Source organism: Diadema setosum, chromosome 3, assembly GCF_964275005.1.
Source record: "Diadema setosum chromosome 3, eeDiaSeto1, whole genome shotgun sequence".
In the NCBI taxonomy this organism is placed as follows: Eukaryota; Metazoa; Echinodermata; class Echinoidea; order Diadematoida; family Diadematidae; genus Diadema; species Diadema setosum.
Window position 1 is genome coordinate 11,316,903 of NC_092687.1, and position 22,775 is coordinate 11,339,677.

Genomic DNA, 22,775 nt, shown 5'->3' on the forward strand with positions numbered 1-22,775 from the left:
AAGAGCAGACTTTAAGCTTTAAATGATGTATAACTCAGTTCAAATGTACTCCCCTAACCTACCTAAATACTGGAAAGAAAGCACACACTCTGGAAAAGTGTGAACTGAGAAAAAGAGGCTCTAAAGTACACGGTCTATTCAAGCACTTAACCTTTACCAAGCCGTGCTAGCTGTGCCATGAAAGGGACAAAACACAGGATGTAAACCACCGGAACAACAACAATGAAGGGATTATCAGATTAAGCTGAAATTAAGCATGTTCTATAAGCACATTGTGCCAATGATTAATGCTACCTTTCAAAGCAGTAGAGTCATCCTTTCAGGAGTTATTAGACTTGAAAGTGAAGAGAGTGCAAACGATTTCAAGACATGAAAAGCGGCCTCTAAGTCATACCTGATCATTCTACTCTTCACCCAAAAAGGGTTGTAGAAAAACTGCTAAAAACACATTTTCCCATTCATGTTAAGATACCAAGCTGAAGAATAATGTAGAAGGATAGCTCTTTCAGAAAATACGAAAAACTCAAGATTTACTTGGTTGAACCATTTCACCTTTTTTGATTCTTCACGTAAAATCAAGGGTTTTTTTGTTTTAGGCCATGGGGTGAAGCGGAAAAAGAGGCTTAGAAAATGGGTTTCGTTCCAGCAACACTGGCACTACTTTTTGAATGCGGAAATGTGATGTTTTGTACATCCTAAATATACAGTAAGAAGTTCTCCTCGAAATATCCTGCAGTTTTTGCGAAAATCCATATTTTATAAACTGCGACCAGCAGCCCAATACACATATCGAAATGGGGCTGCGGATTGTAGCATTTAGGATCATGACAGGCTAGTATTGCGGACAAACGTCAACCTTAAATCGAACAAAATTTTTTTCAATTTGAAGACTTACAAGTAAGGTTGAAGTATTGACAACAGGGTTCGTGCAAGGTTTGGTTCTACAAATAGTCATTTTCTGTTCAAATTGATGACTTAATATGACTAGGTCGAGAGGAATCTGGGAGAGCTACGCTGAATTGATGGTCAGCGCAGGCGCACACATCACTGCGCACAAATTTCGAATCCATTGACTGGATATGATGTCTGTGTGCGCATGCGCTGGCCGTCAATTCAGTGTAGCTCTCCCAGTTTCCTCTCGACCGAGTCACATTTAGTCATCAATATGAACAGAAAGGAACTATTTGCAGAAGCAAACCTTGCACAAACTCTGTTATCAATACTTCAAATTTATTAATAAGTCTTCAAATTGAAGATTTTTTCCCGATTTTAAGTTGATATTTGTCCGCAATAAAATATCCGTCATGATCCTGTATGCTACAGTTCACAGCCCCATGACGCTATGCGTATGGAGCTGCTGGCCGCAGTTATGCGTATGGGGCTGCTAGCCGCTGTACAGTTCCCATAGTGTTTCTAAGCAGTACACATTTGTAAAGCACTGCTTTTAGCCGTATAGTACCTAGAAAAAAAAAAGTGAAGTTTTGGTTTAATAGTTGCATTATATTTCATGTTTCAGCTTTTCCTGATGTGTATCAGAGGTCAAGGCAAATGCCTTATATTCTGTTCAAAGACATGTTATTAATCAAATGACTAATCATTCAAGGCAAAAAAAAAAAATCAGAGCGTTTGTTTGTGTGTGTGTCCGCGTGCATGTGGGAGAATCTTATTGTACACACACACACACTCACACCCTCACATGCACACACACATACGCACACACATAGTTATGAAGATACCCAAGTGTATTACAATATTATTCTACATGCCTTGGCCATTTATCACATCAGCATCATAAAAAAGATCATCATAAACATGAACACACACAATGATATAATACATGTATTGATCAGTGCATTATACATACACAGGTGCATAAAAACGCTGACATATTATATACACTCACACGCACACATACAAACTCATTTACACACAGGAGACATTACTATTAAACAGATCATATTGTTTATCAGTAAACATGTTTTTCTTTTCTTCTTCTTAAGAAGCTTTAATATATTTAGATCACATAGCAATCACATTGTTCATGAAATATTACAGTACTTTAGAAAATTTAATCTTCATAAGATTTCCTGAAGTTTTCATTGCTATCATTAGGTTGGTGGGACACTACCTCCTTTCATGTAAGATAGCTCATAATGATAACCAGTCAAATTTTCTAGTTTTAATAAATTTTCTGGAACATTCCATGGTCCAAATATCCTTGAAAGGGTGTAAAAGTTTTGAAAAATGCCAATATATAAAATAAAGGCAATATTATAGTTTACCCATTCATGAGTGAAAACTGTTGGATTCTGTATTGGAGGCAATGTGTACCTGAAAATCTTGGAGAGAGTAAAACAGGTTTGGCAATAAAAATTATGATAACATTGCAATTAACTTCCAATATCAGAGGATCTGTGCAAACCTGACTCAACTTATGCACAATTTTCATTTGGCTGGTATTAGTTTTAGCAAACTGATTTTGTACTCACACCTACATTGTACTGACCTTTCTACAAGAACATTCTGTTTCAGTATTAATAATAGTTACATATCTTTTTCCCCCAGAGTGGGAGAAACAAATTTTAATCGTAGTCATTCAGTTTTATGAAAAAAAAACACACTTAGGAAAACATCTTTGTTCTTAGAATAATTCAACCCTAATCAAATCATAATACATGTAGTGGGCAGAAATGTTTGCTAAAGGGCGAACAATCACATACTGAGGCAAGGAGTCAAAACATGTTGCATAAACATTGGCATTCAAAATACAGGAAGCAATCTGTATTACAAAGACATTTTATCATGCACAACTTTGGTAAGATGTCAATTTTTGAACATTAATCACATTGACCAAAGCATTGGTGCATATACAGTACATTCTGTTGTTTCTGAACTTTGCACTGAAGTTCTTTGTGTATGTGTGTGAATGATTCAGTGGTGTATATATATTGCTCCATTTTATCAAGGACAACTTATAGTAACATGACAATGTTTTCATGCTTCAATATTAATCATATTGACCTATTTCCCTTGGCAAGTAATGAGCAGGTTGACTCTGTTGCAAATGATGCATTTTACAGGCAACACAGCAGAACCTGAAGAGCTTCCAGAAGAAAATCTTGATCTTGATGTGAGCGTCTTAGGGGAGGAAACAGATGCTCCTGCTGACGGACCAGGCTCGTCCTTCAGCTTTCGTTTCCTAGCGAGATTCAGGCGTTTGCTATCTTTAAACCTCTTGTAGCACGTTTCATGGAATCCTATTTAATACAATGGAGAAATGAACAGCAATGATTAGCCGTTGGATTTTGTTAGGGGGAAAAAAAGGCTAAACGCTAGGGGGAGGGGTTGAACATTACACTCAATATATCATTAAATGTACGGTAGATTATTGACTGCCAATATTTGAATCTTGTAATTACCAATAGGCCCTAGTACTATGCCAGGTAATTTAACACCTCATGATCATTGTCATCATCAACTACTTCAACTTGTACTTGCAGTGCAATTACTGATTTTAAATGACATCTACAGCTTTCAGCACCTGATCACATGCAATATCAATTATCATAATTATGAATACAACTGCCTTATCATCAGTAATACTAGTAATCCTTGGCCTTTCACTATCACCGCCACCCAGTGCCACTGCTTTATAATTTGGCACAACATAATGGTAATCATATGTTTTAGGGAGTTTAATTGTTGAAATTATGTCATTATTGTCATTGTTGGTTTTTTAGACCTATTTATATCAAATATTAATAAGTTAATTTAATGAGATGCTAAGTTAGTAAATGTGTGTTTTGAGGGGGGATTCGCCGATTTCGGGGTGAGAGAGACAGGATGGATTTTTAATATTAATACTCCATGGCCATGATTATGAAAATATAAATTTACATGTAGTTTAGACCTTTTTCAATCCAGTCCTGTCCTGTGTGTCAAGATTTTTACAAAACAATATCACCGATCAGCTACATCATTCAACCTAACCTGGGCTGTACATAGAACAACATGTAAAATTCATCTAGGCTACATTATAACGGCGCTATGCCATGCCAAGGTGAAATTCAAGATAATTTATCTAAAATGTAACAGACACGCTAACGGCTAAGCTACAACATTAGAGCGTCCATTATAACATACACAAGCAACGTTCATAACATAGCTAACGTTGTACTTGTACCTGTACTCTGTAGTCATTACACATAAGTATGAGACTGCACTGCAGTGTCGACTGCTACGACTGTACGCACGTAAACTAACCTGTAAATTATCCTATATACATGTAGGTTGCAACAGTCCCCCTGAGCAGCTGAATCACTTCGTTCTGGTCTGCGATTTCACGGTCTCCCCCACTCAATTTGATCCACTCTTTGGCACACAAAATAGGTTTCGTCTATCTTAATTTTCGGCAGAGCAGACGACGTAGACGCGTCGACAGGCTCACAGGGGGCGGCCATTTTGACTCGTAAACAATAATTCTCGATTCGGATTGGATAACATACATCACATGATCGTTCGCGAATGAATATCGTACACGGCAGAGTGTACATATTCAGCTCCTCAGTGACAAAAAAGTTCACTGTTTCCCCCTAAATTACCAAAATACTGCAGGAGGGTTTGTGTCGAACTTTTTCCTGTAGCCGTTTTGGTTATTTGTTTACACGTAGCTGTGGAGAAATTTTAGTGCCGCAGTTGTCGGAACGAAACAAGCGAAAAAACCAGCTCACCCCATGGTCTATTTGTTTTGTGGTGCACGGTCACAAATAATCATTCAAGCTAAAATCTTTTGTTCAAGAGTAAATATGTGCTGAAAGTTACTTCTTTTTATTCTCGAATATATTCATGAAACGTTTGTTTCTGATCACCTCTTGGGCAATGCCAGAGTGAGGTCGAGGTCGAACCAACTCCGTTCGTTGCGGAGCACGTGAGGTTGATGCAGTCGTTGGGGCGTGGCGAGAGGATGGTGGAGGAGCAGCTTGATGAGGAGAGAGTGGTATTCCCAGTCCTGATGTTGTAGGTGTGGAGGTACGGGAACGGCTGGTCGGTGAAGTTTAGGTGACACGAGATGAGGAGACTTATTACGCTATCTTTTCCTCTCAGCTCCACAGCATCGAGGGATAGGATGTCTGGAAGTGGATCCTGAGTGGGCTTAGGGGTCGGCACTGTGATGCCAGGTTATGAATCATCAGTCGGGAAGAGTGAAAAAAAAAAACAGTTGAAGAGAACTACGGTAGAATTTAAACTACCAGATATCATTTTAAGGAATTGTGTTCATTTGACAAATCACGTATTTAATGGGGACATTTCTTCTTTTGAATCTCGTCAGGAAACACTGAAGACAATTTTATTCATCAGATATTCATGAAAGAGGACAGTAAAAACAAACAAAAAAACACACATCTGTAGTAGGAAATCAGACTTCATACCTATTGGTCTGGGGCAATAGCTCTCATTCTTCATCGTTTCCCCGTAGTCATTCAAAGCAGTGCAGACAACATTGACGCAAGTCACGGGCAGGGTGTCAAGGGTCACGTTTGGAAAAGCTGATGTCGATACCAGCCTATCGTCGATTGCGATCCTGTACGTGTGTATCGGTTGAAAGGGTTGATCTTCTGGGTTTACTTGACACGTGACAACAAAGCTATCCTCACCGTCTTCCTCCACGTGAGACTCAAATGTAACTGATATGATTCCATCTTGAGGCGGATCTTTGAGGTGCAGTTGTGACATAGTAATGAATGAATACTCCTCTGTGAAATCAGCGATCTCTCTGTAAAAAAGCCACTTTATACGAACGGGTCTAAAGAAAATTATCATTTTTTTTCTCGTATATTTTTTCTCATCTATTTGTCTCGTTCAAGATTAGTGCAATTCAATAAAAATCTAATGCAAGCAACAAACATCGCGGGTAAAGAAACAGTTTATCTGATAATCTTAACCTGTGTCATGCATTCCATGTGAAGCTTTCACTATTGCAGGGTGTCAAACCTCATTACAACTTGTCATTGAGTATCGCCCAGAAGGGTGGTGTGACTTAGATCAAATACTAACCTTGTTCTTGATACCCGGGTGTAAGCAAGAAAAACCTTAATGCATTTTCAATTACCCAAAACATTGTCATGTGGCATATTTACTTTACAGATAATTCTTGAAAGAAAGATAACATGTTCCCTTTGGTTCCAGAATGTTATCCAATTGGTTCCATAGAATTCAAACTAAATTCTGTCGTTCAATAGTAAATATGTGCTGAAAGTCATAATTTTATCATTGACAATAATACAAAGCGTCCGTTACTGATCACCTCTTGGGCAGTGCCAGAGTGAGGCCGAGGTCGAACCAACTCCGTTCGTCGCGGAGCACGTGAGGTTGATGCAGTCGTTTGGGCGTTGTGCGAGGATGGCTGAGCCGGAGCTTGATGAGGAGAGAGTAGTATTCCCAGCTTCAATGGTGTAGGTGTGGAGGTACGGAAACGGCTGATCGGTGAAGTTCACGTGACACGAGATGACGAGATTCACTACGTTATCTTTTCCTGTCAGCTCCACAGCATCGATGGATAGGATGTATGGTAGTGGAACGTGAGTTTGTTTACCGGTTGGTACTGGGATGCCAGGTTATGAACCATCAGTCGTAAAGAGTGAAAAAAAAAAACAGTAGATGAAAGGTAAGGTAGAATATTATCTACCGTGTATCACTTTTAGGAATTGTGTTCATTATCGCATCACGAATTCAATGAGGCCATTTCTTCTTTTAAATCTCGTCAGGAATAATTGAAGACTATTTTAATCATCAGATTTTCAGGAGAGAGAACAGTAAAAACACATCTGTAGTAGAAGATGGGACTTCATACCTATTAGTTTGGGGCAGTAGCTCTTATTCTTCATCGTTTCCCCGTAGTCATTTAAACCAATGCAGACAACATTGATGCACGTCGCAGGTAACGTGTTCAAGGTTACGTTTGGAGAAGCTGATGTTGACACTAGCTTATCGTCGATGACGATCCTGTACGTGTGTATCGGTTGAAAGGGTTGATTTTCTAGGTCTACTTGACACGTGACAACAAAGCTATCCTCTCCGTCTTCCTCCACGTGAGACTCAAATGTAACTGATATGATGTCATCTTGAGGTGGATCTGTGAGGTGCGGTTGTGATATAATAATGAGTGCATATTCCTCTGAAAAATTATCGAACTCTTTATGGATAAGCCGCTTTATAGGAATGGGTCCAAGGAAATTGAACATCTTTTTCTTTACTGTATATGTCTCGCTCAAGATAAGTGCAATAAAATAGAAAAGGGAAATCAATGAAATGGAAATATGATACAAGCATCAAACATCGCCGATAAAGGTACAATTAATTTGATGATATTATACTCTGCTATACTTCCCATGTGTAGCTGTCACTTTTGGAGGGTGCTAAAATCATATTACAATATGTTCTTCCCCAAGTATTGCCTATAGAATTGTTTTATTACTTAGTTTCAATGCTAACCATGTTCTTGATACGTGGGTTATTACATTTGTGTAATCACGAAATACCATACTGCATTTTGAATCAACTAATGCATTGCCATGTACCCTATTTACTTTAGAGATAATTCTTGAAAGAAAATTACATTTTGTAATGCCCTTTGATTCCAGAATGACATCCAACTGGCTACATAAGATTTAAGCTAAATTCTGGTGTTTAAGAGTAAATTTGTGCTGAGAGTTAAATTTGAATTCTTGACTATATTTACGAAGCGTCCGTATTACCCCTATTGAACAGAGATTTGCTCTCATCGGTCTCTGATCGGAAGCAAAGTTTGTTGCCAATGTGTATCGGATAGCAGTCGGTTGAAGCCGAGTTGGTTGGTCGGCTATTAGGTGAGAGTGTCAGACATGTCCCGCGCGATCCTCATCAGACTATCTTGATTCATCGGATCCCCGCCCGACATAATTATGTCTGATTCTGACCTTATAGTCGACCAACACAAGTCGGATCCATCGGACTGCGATTCGATATACTACGGTGGGTGGCCGGAAGAAATAAACTTTGCTTCCGATGAGTGACCGATGAGAGAAACTCTCTATGAAATGGGGGTATCATTTCACCTCTTGGGCAGTGCCAGAGTGAGGCCGAGGTCGAGCCAACTCCGTTCGCCGCAGAGCATGTTATGTTGATGCAGTCGTCAGGGCGTGGCGAGAGGATGGCTGAGGCGCAGCTTGATGAGGAGAGAGTAGTATTCCCAGTCCCGATGGTGTAGGTGTGGAGGTACGGGAACAGCTGATCGGTGAAGTTTAGGTGACACGAGATGAGGAGACTCACTCCGTTATCTTTTCCTCTCAGCTCCACAGCATTGACGGATAGGATGTGTGGTAGTGGAGCGTGAGTGGGCTTAGGGGTTGGTACTGCAAAAACACGATATGGACTACCACTCGTAAAGCGTGAAAAAAGTGGAAGAATCTAGAAATATCCCGTGTCATTTTAAAGGAATTTTGTTTATTATCACGTCACGAATTAAAGGAGGCTGTTTCTTCTTTTTAATCTCGTCAGGAGTCATTAAAGAACACTTAAATCATCAGATTTTCAGGAAAGAGAACAATAAAACACATATGTAGTAGAAGATGGGACTTCATACCTATTAGTCTGGGGCAGTAGCTCTCATTCTTCATCGTTTCCCCGTAGTCATTCAATGCAGTGCAGACAACATTGATGCAAGTCACGGGCGAGGTGTCAAAGGTCACGGTTGGAGAAGCTGATGTTGATACGAGATTATTGTCGATTACGATCCTGTACGTGTGTATCGGTTGAAAGGGTTGATCTTCTGAGTCTACTTGACACGTGACAACAAAGCTATCCTCACCGTCTTCCTCCTCGTGAGACGCAAATGTAACTGATATGATGTCATCTTGAGGTGGATCTGTGAGGTGCGGTTGTGACATAGTAATGAGTGAATACTCCTCTGTGAAAACAGTGAACTCTATGTGAATAAGACACTTTATACGAATGTTTCCAATAAAAGTGAATATCTTTCTTCTTTGCTGTATATGTCTCGTACAAGGTAAGGGCAATAAAATCGAAATGGGAAATCAGTGATATGCAAATTTGATGCAAGTTTGAAACATCGCTGGTAAAGTACAGTTTATTTAGTAATAATAATGCCGTGTTTTCCATGTGAAGCTTTCACTTTTGGAGGTTGTCAAACCTTATTACAATTTGTCCTTGACTACTGCCTAGAAGGGTGGTATTACCAATTCTTACTTCTGTGTATGCAAGGAAAACCATAATGCACTTTGAATTGCCTCAAACATTGCCATGTACCCGATTAAGTTTACAGACAATTCTTGAAAGAAAAATTAGATTCACCCTTAGTTTCGAGAACGTTATCCAACTGGTTACATAAGATTCAAGACAATTCTGCTGTTCAAGAGTAATTATGTGCTGAAAGTTATATTTTCTTTCTTGACTACATTTACGGAGCGTCCGTAACTAATTACCTCTTGGGCAGTGCCAGAGTGAGGCCGAGGTCGAACCAACTCCGTTCGTCGCTGAGCACGTGAGGTTAATGCAGTCGTTAGGGCGTTGTGCAAGGATGGCGGAGGCGCAGCTTGATGAGGAGAGAGTGGTATTCCCAGCCTCAATAACGTAGGTGTGGAGGTATGGAAACGGCTGATCGGTGAAGTTCAGGTGACACGAGATGACGAGATTTACTACGTTATCTTTTCCTCTCAGCTCCACAGCATCGATAGATAGGATGTTTGGAAGTGGAGCGTGAGTGGGCTGAGGAGTGGGTGCTGTAATGACACGATATGGATTACTAGTCGTAAAGCGTAATAAAAAGTGGAAGAATTTAGAGGTATCCTATATCATTTTATGGAATTTTGTTCATTATCACGTCAGGAATCAAATGAGGCCGTTTCTTCTTTTTAATCCCGTCAGGAATCATTGAAGAACAGTTCAATCATCAGATTTTCAGGAAAGAGAACAATAAAACACATATGTAGTAGAAGATGGGACTTCATACCTATTAGTCTGGGACAGTAGCTTCCATTCTTGGTTGCTTCCCCGTAGTCATTAAAAGCAGTGCAGACGACATTGATGCATGTCACCGGTGGGATGTCAAAGGTCACGCTTGGAGAAGCTGATGTCGATACCAGTTTATCGTCGATTACGATCATATACGTGTGTATTGGTTGAAAGGGTTGATCTTCTGGGTCTACTTGACACGTGACAACAAAGCTATCCTCACCGTCTTCCTCCACGTGAGACTCAAATGTAACTGATATGATGTCATTTTGAGGCGGATCTATGAGGTGAAGTGGTGGCATAATAATGAGTGAATACTCCTCTGTGAAATCAGCGAACTCGTTTGTTTGATTATTTTGAACGTGTGTCAATTAAGTTGTCCTTGTGAAGTCTTTTTTTTAAGGCTGTACGACCGTGCTACAATTTTTATCTCTTCCTATTTTTTTTCAAAAGCCATTCCGCAAAAAAATCAGGTTGAAGGTGTATACCTGTGGCACCTTGAGTATTCCCCCCCCCCCAAGGAAAAACGCAGTATCTAACATTTTTGGCGATTTTCACTTTTTTGCATAAATATAGTCAGTGGGCAATCCTTCTTCATATGACATATTCAGATTTTTGAAAAAATGTTTGGAAAACTACTTTTCCGTAACTGCCAAACGCAGTATCTACACTTAACTTGCACTTTCCCCAAGGAAAAACGCAGTATCTACATCATGAATATTTCCCCAAGGAAAAACGCAGTATCTACAAAGCTAGTCTTAATTACCAGACACTGTTATTTATATATGTGAATACTTTGCCGGTTGTTCTGTAATTTGAACGTAAATTACTTTCTTTAGATATACTTGCTCAATAATAAGACATAATGTTCAAAATATCTAACCGAAACAATACTGATAGTAAATATTTTGATGAGATCGTGATCCTAATATAAAACACAGTGTGTGATTAAGACTAACCGAGTTCACATTGAACAATACAGCACAACACTGACAGCTTGCATATTAGCTGCACTGAGCATGCAGTCAGCACAGGGCCCGGCCGGCTAGTCAGCATTTACAGTGTGAGTGTGTACTTGTCTTGGATTAAAACAAAATGTTGTCGCGGGGAAAATTACTCGTGAGCCTAGCCCTCAAGAAAAATTTATCTGCAGATAATGAGTAAGTAATTCAAAACTATTTCAATATTGAAAGAATAAAGCTGATCGTTTGTCACACGAAGCGAGGTAAACACAAATGCATGTTTGTCACACGAAGCGAGGTAACGTTAGAGTTCTAAACACAAATGCATGTTTACCTTGCTTCGTGTGATTAACGATCAGCTTTTCTTTCATATTCTACCTCGATGATGAACATCTTTCGTACTATTTCAATATTAACTTGTTGTGAAGTAACTTTGATAGGCCTAGACCCTTGTCAAAATTCCTCAGGCTCCAAATCTGAAAGTTTCGTCGAAAGGCAATAGACCTAGGTGCCTAGATCTATTAATTTTGTGTTGTATCGGATAAACGTCGCGTTTTATACTAACATGTTAGACCCTATACATCTAGGCCTAAGTCCAAGTCTAAGACTTGTCTAGACAGTAACGTTTGAGTCTTGCGTCTCTTTTCTAACGTTAGACTTAACGTTAATCATAACTTTCAGGGTCCATATTCCGAAAGTCTAAAGAAAGATGTAGTGTAGGACTAAAATAGGCCTACTCTACGGCAGGCCTGTTTATAAAACTATAAGAAAGAAGTCTAAGACTAAAACTTAACCACTCAGAATCCTCAAAATCTAACACCGCTAGTGAAGTCTACTCGACCATACCGTAGGAACCTACTGTCTTAAAATTACATAGACAGCGATCTAGTTGAAAATAGATTATGTGAAAAATAGGTAGGGGCCTAGACCGGTAATCTAAGGGCTTAGACTAAACCTTCTGCGGTTCTAACTTTAGGCCTAGGTCCTAGGCTATTTTTTTTTTTTCTGTGAGTATCGTGCATAGCCTGGGGCTGTAGACTCGTGTAGCCTGCTACGTAGCCAGCCTAGAATAAACGATATAAAAACTAGACCTAGTCTAGATCGATCTAGGTCCAGACATCCGATTTAGATTTATTTTGGTCTAGACAGACTCTAGCCTAGACTGTACAGATCTAGATCTAGTATTCTAGATGCTAACGTTAGTTAGCGGCCAGGCCATATCACATTACAGCCCTGGCAAGCTTCATATTCATAAACGCGTAACGTTTACAGCAAGATCGGTCTGGGAATGTAAGCAAAACGTTCCAAGAACGATCTGTTATTTGTTAATGCTATTGTTATGAAGCCTCCTCTGTAATCAGGGCATAAATGGGGGATGGAGGATGCATCCCCCAGGGCCAGAGGTTGAGGATGGTGCATCATGAATACTTGTACAATGATGTATAGAACTGTCTACATGCATACATAATTATGGCAGTCATTCCGCTGTAGATACTGCGTTTTTCCTTGGGGAAATACGTTCCATTGTAGATACTGCGTTTTTCCTTGGGGAAATCAGTCAATTGCATGGGGTTTCCCCGAAGTATCTACATTTTCATTAATAACTTCAAAAACAAAACAAAATCACAAAATGATATTTTCCAGGAAAATTGGTAGCTATATAGACTAAAATTCCACAATGAAGGAATTTTTCAAAAGAGTATATTTTCCAGGGGCTTTGGCAAAAACATAAAATGGTGAATATCTCGGTTGTTGAGAAATGGAGCTGGATGTAGATACTGCGTTTTTCCTTGGGGGGGCAGTATTGTCTAGAGGGGTAGTACTACCTAGAATTTATATCTTGAATCTTCATACCTGGATTATTTACTTTTACATCCCTGTCTTTGAATTACCAACGCATCGCATCGATACTTACCTAACTGCCTTTGCACATGATTCTTGAAGTGAAACATAAATGTACTCTTTGTTCCCAGTATGTTATCACACGGGTTACAAAAGATATTTTCGTCCAAAAATCTTACCTCTCCTTTCTTTTTCAGAACATCATACTACAAAGGTCCAGGTTTCACGTGTATGTCTGTGGGAACATGAGTAAAAGCTGTATTCCTTGCCCGGAATTCCGAACAACTTTGATCTTGATTCACGGGTTATTTTTTTTTTTTAATTTCGTGTAAGCACTGTTCTTCAATACAGCCCTGCTCTCTGTATTACTAAAGTGTTTATACGGGCCCTACATGTACGGGATTCTTGATGGAATACAAAATAGGTTTAAACTTTGATCACAGAATGTTATCCAACAGGGTGATATAAAATATTTCAGACCAAATCTGCCGTCAAAGAGCAGCCCAAATCTGTAATACTGCGATTGTTGACGACATTAATGAATGTTGTGTCAGATAGTTAACTGATTACCTTTTGGGCAATGCCAGAGTGAGGCCGAGGTCCAACCAACCCCATTCGTCGCAATGCATGTAAGGTTGATGCAGTCGTTAGGGCGTGGCGAAAGGATGGCTGAGGCACAGCTTGATGAGGAGAGCGTGGTATTTCCAGCCTCAATGGTGTAGGTGTGGAGGTACGGGAAAGGCTGATCGGTGTAGTTCACATTACACGAGATGACGAGATTCACTAAGTTATCTTTTCCTCTCAACTCCACAGCATCGATGGACAGGATGTTTCGAAGTGGAGCCTGAGTTGATTTAGGGGTGGGTACTGCCACGTCAGGATGGATTACCAGTTGTGAAGAGTGAACCAAAAAAAAAAAAAAAAAGCAGGGGAAGAAAAGTGGAGTAGAATTTGGAACTACTGTATGTAATTCAAAGGAATTCTTCTTTTTAATCTCATCAGGAATCATTGAAGACGATTTTGATCATCAGATATTCGGGTAAGCGAATAATAAAAGCACATCTTCAGTAGGAAAAGAGACTTCATACCTATTGGTCTGGGGCAGTAGCTCACATTCTTCACTGTTTCCCCGTAATCATTCAATCCAGTGCAGACAACATTGATGCATGTCGTAGGTCGCAGGTCAACGGTCACGTTTGGAGAAGCTGATGTTGACACTAGATTATCGTCGATTACGATCCTGTACGTGTGTATCGGTTGAAAGGGTTGATCTTCTGAGTCTACTTGACACGTGACAACAAAGCTATCCTCACCGTCTTCCTCCTCGTAAGACGCAAATGTAACTGATATGATGTCATCTTGAGGCGGATCTGTGAGGTGCGGTTGTGACATTATAGTAATGAGTGAATACTCCTCTGTGAAATCAGTGAAATTTCTGTGAAGAATCCGTTCTATTGGAATGGGTAAAATGAAAAATGAACTTGTCTCATTCAAGATTAATTCAATGATATAGAAGTGGGAAATCAATGAAAGGGAAATTTCATACAGGCATCAAACATCCCTGGTGAATTTATAGTTGTTGTTGTAGGTTTTCTTTTTTATGCCATTAACCCGTGTCATGTTTTCCATGTGAAGCGTTCACTTTTGGAGGAAGTAACCCCTTTTACAACTTGTCCTTGAGTATGCCTAGAAGGGTGGCATTACTTAGATTCAATGCTAACCTTGTTCTTGAAACCCGAGATTTTTTACTTTTGTGTAGGCCTAATCAAGACAAACCAAGATGCACTTTGAAATTTTCAGTTAAAAGAAAACTGTACTGACATTTTCTAATTGTCTGATAATTCTAATCTACATTTTTTGATGCCTACTACTGGAAAGAGAGGATTGTAAAACCCAGGATAAGCCTGTAATGATTTTTTGAAAAAAAAAAAATGAAAACGAGTAAGCCATGGAACGATCCACACAATTTGGCCTACGTCACAACTCCGACACTAGCAAGACGAACTACATAATGCCAATTTACTGATGAAATCTCACACGAAGTACTGCAAAAGCTGTTATTTAGTATTATTGCAATATAGAGCTGTAATAAACATGTTAAAAAATATCTATTAAACTTTAAAAGCAATCTCTTCAACAGCTTTTTATTTAGATAAAACTTGTGGGGAAATTCCAGATATGCAAAATGAAATTGGCATCGTTATCCGAACGTGCTGCCCATAGAAGACTGTGTGTAAGTATCGTTACGCATTGATGATCATGATCGAACGATGGTTCGCCAGTTAAAATTATAAGACGGCTAAGTAATTTCCAGCTTGCTGATTGGTCAAAGCGTACCACGTGATCATTCGCGAAAAGTGTCTATCCCTGCACGCCCGTGAGATTTTCGCGCACCCAAATTGTCTAATTCACGGTTTTGGCGCATGCGCAGTGTCTCAAAAGTCGAGATTTCGATTTGTACCAGCTTATGCTCAATGGGGTCACGTAAAATGAAAAATGAACTTTTCGTAAACTAAACATTGCTTACATTTAGAAATATTCCATTAAAATTCCATGGTTAAATGTGATTTCAGTCATGCACTAGTGGCATAATATAAAAAGAGACTCAATGTTGTCTTTAACCGAAATTGACTCGTGTCCACGACAGTCTGCCGTACACAGGCACAACACACAAAATCACCTTATAACTTAACTAGCTAGCCGTCCTGATCCACCAGATCATGTTGAAAAAGAAATTGAATTTATGACACAAAATCATCGATCGCAAGGGACGTACCGACGATTTTTCAGTGGAAACTCAGTAAAAATAACCTTTTGCAGTAAAATTCTTCATTTAACCAGATAGTTTCAAGGCCACCAACTTGTGCTATCAACAATTAACTCCTGCTGAAATAAGAGTTTTTATGGCTCCTCGTTTTTACTGATTTTGATCTAGTCTATCTCACGTCACGATCTATACGATCTCGATTACTGATTGGCTTAAGTTTCGTCGCTGTAGCCTGCCTTTGTGCGTCTGTTTCGAAATCACAACTCATTCGGAAACCTTGAGATATGGCGTCTGTGAATCAAACAATGGAGGAGGACTTTTCCATCTCCTTCCAAATTATGACAGATGAAGAGATTGACCAACTGGTAAACGACATGGACAGCAAAGGGACAAAGAAGGTATTGAAATTTGCTAAATGTAAACTCATGGACTTTGCCAAATTCACTGGAACTAATTTGGAAGAAATCGCCAAGGATACCAAAGATTTGGACAAGTTTTTGACCAAATTCTACTCTGGAATAAGGAAGGACAATGGAGAATCATACAAAACAAGGTCGCTACAAAACATTAGGTTCGGTGTTCAGAGATACTTTGTCGAGAACTGTGGAATAGATATTGGTGATAGCAGCAAGTTTCCTCAAGCAAACCGCGTTTTCAAAGCGATGAAAGTGAAGGCAAAGAAAGAAGGTAAAGGATCCGTTGTACACAAACCCGTGATTTCGTCAGACGACATGAGCAAGATACAAGAGTCACTAGACCTCTCCACCCCCAGAGGCCTCCAGGATAAGGTTTTCTTGGACGTTCTCACCTTTTACTGTAATCGAGGACGGGAGAATATTCGCGGGATGAAAGCTGAAGACTTTACCATCAAAGCAGATGATTCCGGACGGAAATACGTACAAATGAGAGACTTTCTAACAAAAAACAACCGCGAAAATGTCATCCGAGAAGCCGATGCTGGCTTGATGTTTGAAATGCCAGAACTGGGTGAAAGGTGTCCGGTAGCCACATTTGAGAAATATGTAGCGAAGTTGAACCCCCAAAACCCTTGGATGTGGCAAAGGCCAAAAGATGTTTCGAAGAAGGAGCTGGCACAAGATACCCCATGGTTCGACAATGCCCCATTAGGCATTAACACGATTGGCAACAAACTGAAAAATCTGTCACAAAAGGCCGGATGCAAGCTAACGTACACCAATCACTGTCTAAGGGCAACCAGCATCACAACACTCGATGCCTGTGGATACGAGGCTCGCGATATCCAGAGTGTCAGCGGGCACAAATCGGCAGATTCGCTAAAGCACTATTCCAAAACAAGCCAAACGAAACTGAAAAAAATGTCTGAATCGTTGGCCACTTGCCTATACTCGGATGTCATCAAGGACAATAAGAACCAGGAGCTCATTCCGGGCGACCAGGAATCTAACGTTACATGTTGTAGCAAGGCCATCTCGGAATGCCCCTCCACATCCAGTGCCATAGAAACGACAACAACGAGTAACTTTAGTCAAGAAACTGTAGCATATGGCTATGACTACGACTCCGAGGATAACATCGTTCTAACCCAAAACCAAACTATTAGTACACAGTCGACATCGTCGATCACGGTCAGGAGGGACACCAGTCACGTTCGTTCGGGGAGTGGTTCAAACGTTTTCCACTTCCACGGATGTAACGTGACTATCAACAACTAGACACTAGATCTAGGCAGTATAAGCTGTCAGATCTGCTGTAAATAGCTGTAAACATGTTGAATTCTTCAGAGTTGGAACATTTTCAATTTCATGTGTTGGATTTGAAACTTTGGAATAGAGAATCTATCACAGATTCGGCACAAGCTGGGATAATCTCGGACTCGGAGAAAGCCTACTCTGGACCATTTTCCAACGGTAAGTACAATTTCAAAATCTTTGATATTTGATTTATTTCATTATTTCTTTCTCATATAAGGTATATTCACCTCGCGTTTGAAATTACTTAGCCATCTTATAAAAGGAATAACGCATTTTCCCGTCGTTGTTTAGCGAGTATGCAGTGCACTCGAGGTTTCTTCTTCGCATGCACACTCCACACTCGCCTCCGGCTCGTGTGGAGTGCGCATGCTCAGAAGAAACCTCTCGTGCACTGCATACTCGCTAAACAACTCCGCGGAATGCGTTATTCCTATACTATCTAACGTAGATGAGGGCTGAGTGAATCTAAATCCAAATGTAGATAGACTCTCTTCAACGGCACGCACGAATTACGCTTAGCAAGATGAAAACGGTACCCAGTACACATAGACTCTGAAATACTAGAACTGGGACTTGGACTACTGAGCAGTCAAGGAGTAGGTTCTACGTGGCAGTCCAAGTTTTGATGAGTAGGCCCTACACCCACTCACCGTCGACATTGCAGCTGTAGGCCCTATGTGCACAGCGCTAATAAGGCACAGCATAATGTTACATACCCCTGCTGCCAGAACTTGAAGAAAGTCCAGACGAAAGTCCAGACTCCAGATCTAGATCAGGACCCTTGTCCTGCAGGCACTGTTGTTCCTGTGCTGGATTTTTCAGGTAAGGTATCTGCTTTTTGGATTTCCTATGTTTTGTAATCGAGATAAATCTCATAGTGGTGTTATTTACACCACGGACTAATGTTAGATGGGGGTTGGACAACTCGACCGCGGGATAAGTCGTCCCTGGACAACTCGTCCCTACCCCTGGACAGCTCGACCGGGTCGAGTTGTCCAGGGGCGGGTTTGCGATTGGACAACTCGACCCAACTTTATTTGTGCCTGATTTTTACAGAATGAAACACATTTTTGTCATAATATTGACTAGGTTAGTGGAATGATGTATGAAAAAAATGTTTTATCGCATTTTAAGGCAATTCCTTTTTATTTTCTGATGCTGCGAAGCAATATTTGACGGTATCTTCTCTGCTCTGAGAGTCTCGGTGACGGAGCTTTTTCTTGTGACGAAAGTTTGCATGGTAAGGTGAAATTTGTTGAGAAATTTCCATTAAATGCTTAACACCAGCAATAAAATATGGTATTTTACATAGGTACATGTGTTTTCTATCCTTGGTGACATTTTCATGGGCAGAGGAATCGTTTTAGTATGAAAAATGAAACAAATGTCTACAGTATGTCGAATCGTCTTCGTACTTGTTCGGTTTCCATATCGCGGGACGCGCGCTACGCTGCTAGCTGCTGAGAGGCTCGGCTGGGCGTGGTGCTCGCCCACTGGCCACCGGACTCCCTCTCTCACGTGCACCGATACCAGCACAACTTGTGACGACAACCTGTTTGGTAAGGTGAAATTTGTTGAGAAATTTCCTTTAGATGCGAATAACCAGCAATGAAATATAGTATTTCATATAAGTACATGTATTTTCTATCCTTGGTGACATTTTTATGGGCAGATGAATCATTTCAGTAAGAAAAATGAAACAAATCCTATGTCGAATCGTCTTCGTTCGGTTTCCACACCGCGGCACGCTGCTCTCGAGAGTGGCGCACGCAACCACCGATACCGGCCCGGGGGCCCCCCCGGGCTGTAGTCCTGGCAGTCGTGCAGCTCGATGGGTGGAGCGAGCTGTGTCGCTGCGTAGCTACGAAGTCGACCGTGATCTTTTCGGGCATCCATCTTTTCTTCGACATTTGAACTAAATTCCAGTCAATGAAACTATTTCATACCTTTCTTTTAACTTTGAACGATGTTATACTGACTAAATGGTTTGAAAAGTGTCTGAAATTTCACCGGCACTCTATTGATTCGTAAAAGTCATCAACAACATGACAACCAGTCTTATCATGCAAGCCCAAATTCTCCGCACTACCACTGCCATACGCTACCCACAAGCTATGGAGAACCTGAATCCATATTGAAACAGTACTGTGGGGACCAGTACTGTACTGTCAACAAATAATGGGGGGGGGGGAAGGATGGTGACAACAAAGGAAATAACATTTTTCACTCTTTTCTTTTACTTTTTTGGGGGGTGGTTTGTTTATTTCTGTTTTTGCCAAAAAAAAAAAAGGAGAGTTGTTCTGCATGTCCTGCATTCATTAAAAAAAAAAAAGGAGAAAAAGAAAAGAAAAGGGTGTACATGAGGTACTGGCTGTCTTAGCTTGTCTGAAAACTTCAAATATATGTGTATTAATCCTCTATTTTTTTTTCTATGCACTTCTCTCTCGGTCTTTGCAGAAGATATTATTTTTTGGGGAAAAATGCCTGTTACTTACACTTAAACACTTGTAAGTTATATTTACCAGTAATTTCTGACAGTGCTTCTCTGAAGTTGATGATCGATGATCTGAACTAATCCTTTTTAAGAAAAAAAAAAAAGGGAATGAAGGGGGGGGGGCATCCAAGGCCTGCGTAGAACATCATTCTAATACCCTGGACAGTTGTGTCAGAAAAACAGAAATGTATAATTCTTAATTTCATTTTGTTACCTATATGTATGGTACAGGTTACATTGCCTCTCTCTGTCAAACTCAAAGGTATTATATTTTTCTTAAAATAGAATTATGGTCATAATAAAAATATTTCTGTATGGTATGGTACTTAGAATTATCTCTGTCTTTGCTAAAGATATAATCTGCAAAAACTGTTTGATGTTACAGACACTTCACTACACATTAGTTATGGTGTAACATTATCCTGAAGCCATGTTAAAGTCCATCAAACCATACAGTTCTCTCTAAACCTTAGTTTCATCACAGAAAACAATGTCACACCTTTCTTCATAACATATTTCTGGTCTGGACATGACTAATTTTCATCACATTTTATTTATCAGGGCATAAACAAAGGTGCATTTTTAATACCATTTTGTCTTATTTTATGTCCCAGTTTGATGTGAGCTCATCAATCTACTTATCTGGTATCTAGATAGAACAACCTCAAATTTTGCTGAATAGCACTTCAAAGAAGGGAGTATAAACAAAAAATAGAAATGTCACTGTCAAGATGATTTATACCCCCTCTTAGAATACTGGTATTTTCCATTAAAGCCTATTTGACCTAAAAAAAAAAAAAAAAAAAAAAAAAAATCTGTATATATAATGTATTTATCATAATTACTATTTCTACTGACTGAATGTGCACAAATTTGAAAAGAATTTCATGACCCTGTATGGCATTCCTGATTTTGAGGCCATCAAAAATGTGCTGTTACCATGACACCACACTTTACTCTTTAAAAATGTATCTTGCACTTTGAATATCAAGTTTTTTTTTTATGTGTTCCATATTTGTGGTAATTTCTAATTGAAAAAAAAAAATGGCATCAAGTCTTATTTGCTAGTCCATTACCCCATTTAAAGGGCCATAATTTGCTGTTGCCATGGCAACACACTTTCTCCCCAGTGCCGATTAAAATGTTATAATGTAAACAGGACTCCATAGCTGGGATCGTATACAGCTGGGATATTCGGTTGCAGGGGCAAGGTGTCTAGCAGTGCATAAAGCCCCCCCCCCCCCCCCCGAATGCAAGTTTGCATATATTAAGGGCATACACAGCTTTACATTTAGCTCAACATGTGTGCTATTAAACTTTTGTCTAAACACTTAAAAACTGGAGAAGTGCGATCTGCAAGTCCTTCTGTAATTTCCTGGGCCACCATGTAGGGCCTACATTTATCATGGAAACCACCTTTGAATACATTTGTATACTAATATATCTTGCACAACTTTATATTGAGTCATTTTTTGTTTGATTCTCTTGAAAACCAGCATAGTTTGAGAATTCTACACTTTTGAATGATGTACAAAAATGTTGTTACAGTGGCAAGACATCTTTCGACACTCACACTAAAGTGTCTTGCACAACTACACATTGAAATATAGGCCTACTGATTGTATACATACAACTGAATTGCCAATTGAGAGAATATATTTCAATCCACAACATTAGATGCATGATTTTCATAAATTTTGCAATTATCAAGGCAATGCATCAATCAGTAAGGAGGAAAAGGTGTCGTGCACATCTGCATGTGATTTAGCGGTTACACCTGCCAAGATTTAGGTTTACAATGTACTACTAAAAAAATGAGGGTAGTTTGAGCCACAAGACTTTGCAATGGACTGACCGACGGACCATCCTTTACAAAGTCTTGTGGATCAAATTACTCTAATTTTTTTTTTTAGTACCAGCTTCAGAATTGGGTGCTGTTTATTCCGAAAGTTCGCTATTCCGAAGGTTGGTTAATCTGAAACACGCAAATTCCCTATACCTAGAGGTTCTTTAATCCGAAAATGAAAAAGGGTTTGTTAATCCAAATATTTGTGGCATTATTCCGAAGGTTCGTTATTCCTGAGATTCGTTAATCCGAAAATGAAATTTGGAATAAAGAACCTTTGGAATAACGAATCTGAGGACTAAAGAGCCTTCCGAATAACGAACCTTTGGAATAACAAGCTGTAACCTTCAGAATGATTCCTCTTGCTTCAGGTAGTATTTCTGCTCAAAATGAAACCTCAAAATGAAGTATTACTGTATATATACTGAAGGTAATTACCTTGTATTCAGGTACTCCTGCCTCCATCCAGTTTCCTTCTCTTTGGGAGGTTTTCTCCGAGTCATAATACAACAGGCCATTACCATGTCAAGGAAACCTAGTGTCTTACATTCTTTTATCGAGGCCAACAATGGTGGCAAAATTCTTGAAAATTACTGGTGTCCTGTGATCCTTTATTTTTGCTATGCCATTATCATAGCAACCAATTCAGGACACTGCAAAGATGTGTCATGGACTTTTTCATATCACAGTCATCATGTGTACCAAAGTTTTGAGATATTTGCTTAAAAACTATGAAAACAGGTTAAAATACATTCATAATTATTTTTTTAAAAGAACATAGCTTTACATTATTATGGCTTCATTAGCCTTCACCATACCTTCAAGAAACTGCATTATCTTGATAAAGACACAAACACAAATAAGAGTGTAATGCTTGTCACATTTTCAACTAATACATTGCTATTGTCTTGTACAACTTGATTGGAACAAATTGTTGCAACAACACAAGCAAACACCTTTCAGAATGAGGTGGTCACTATAGTTTGATAGAAATTATGGAATATAAAGCAAAAGGGGAGAAGTCTGATCTGCCCAGATAGTCAGGATCCATGAAATGAAATTAAATGTGGTTCTATGCATATTCATGCCAGCATCAACCTAAAATGCATTTTCTCTGCCAGGG

General features: G+C 39.5%; 1 pseudogene; it reads left to right on the forward strand.

The window, feature by feature from the left end:
- Window positions 1-16,310: 16,310 nt before the first annotated feature.
- LOC140226533 (uncharacterized) lies at window positions 16,311-17,061 on the forward strand (annotated as a pseudogene).
- The last annotated feature ends 5,714 nt before the right edge of the window (window positions 17,062-22,775 follow it).